The following is a 1,054-nucleotide window of genomic DNA, read 5'->3' on the forward strand; positions in this document are numbered from 1 at the left end:
TCCCGCGTAAGTTGGACAACTAGATAGTATGTGAGCTAAATGCTCGGGGTGTGCATGGCACGCCCTGCAGCTATCATCGGGAATGTCTTGGCTCAAAACGTGGCGCCGGTATGTTCAGGTGGAAATGACACCGTCTTGGCATGCAAAAATGAAACCCTCCGTACCAGACTTTAATAAGGGCGATTTAAGGAAAGCAAACGTTAGCTCACAAGACATTGACTGATCCTTTACATTTCTGTGGAAGATACCGTACATCCTCTTATCGAGGAGCTGTTCACGAAAGCTTTTCTCTTGTGCTTTCTTAATCCGGGCTTTCAGGAGTCAGAACTCGAGATAGATAAGATTTGATGCATTTTGCTCACCCCTAATACTGAAGTCAAGTCCCAGTGTTTTAGCAGCCTCCTCCTCTGCTTTGTACAGAAACGCTCCTTTGCCCACTTCTTCGTGATTCCTGACCATTTTAAGAAGAGGATCTCTTCCATTTGCAACTCTATGTGCTGTATACAGAATAATCCTGTTGTGGAACTATTCCAAATGAATAGAGTAGTACCGGGACGGCAAGCATGTTCGTTGCAGATCCTTTGTTCCTCGCCGACAGTTCGGAAGACCAAAACTGTCGGACGAGACGTTTGTATCTGCTTCGGAGAGTATCCTTTATAGATGTCACATACTGAATGCGGCTCTGTGGCACGCCCAGATATGTATAAGTCTCTCCAGCGCAAAGGTGTCGTATGGCGCTTCTATCAACGAGCTCAGGATCTTCAGGGATGCCATTAAATTTTCCTCGCTTCAAATAAACCTTGGCGCATTTGCCTAACCAAAATTCCATTCCAATTTCCTTAGTATATCGTTCGAATATCCCCAGAGCTAGATGCAGTTGCTCTCTGTTTTTAGCATAGATCTTAAGATCGTCCATGTAGAATACATGAGTGACCTTGTACTTTCGATCTGCAAGGTTTGCCGCACAAGTACCCGTCGGAATGGCGTAGTGCTAGAGATAGTGGCAATAATGTAAGGCAAAAGAGGAGTGGGCTCATGGTGTCGCCCTGAAAGA

The 1,054-nt window shown here is 45.5% G+C and overlaps 1 protein-coding gene across 1 annotated transcript in view; it reads left to right on the forward strand.

The window, feature by feature from the left end:
* The window catches only part of LOC117181266 (CCR4-NOT transcription complex subunit 3), a 50,195-nt gene that overhangs the window by 13,409 nt on the left and 35,732 nt on the right, over positions 1-1,054 (forward strand). The window lies entirely within an intron of this gene.

Source organism: Belonocnema kinseyi, chromosome 10, assembly GCF_010883055.1.
Source record: "Belonocnema kinseyi isolate 2016_QV_RU_SX_M_011 chromosome 10, B_treatae_v1, whole genome shotgun sequence".
Lineage (NCBI taxonomy): Eukaryota > Metazoa > Arthropoda > Insecta > Hymenoptera > Cynipidae > Belonocnema > Belonocnema kinseyi.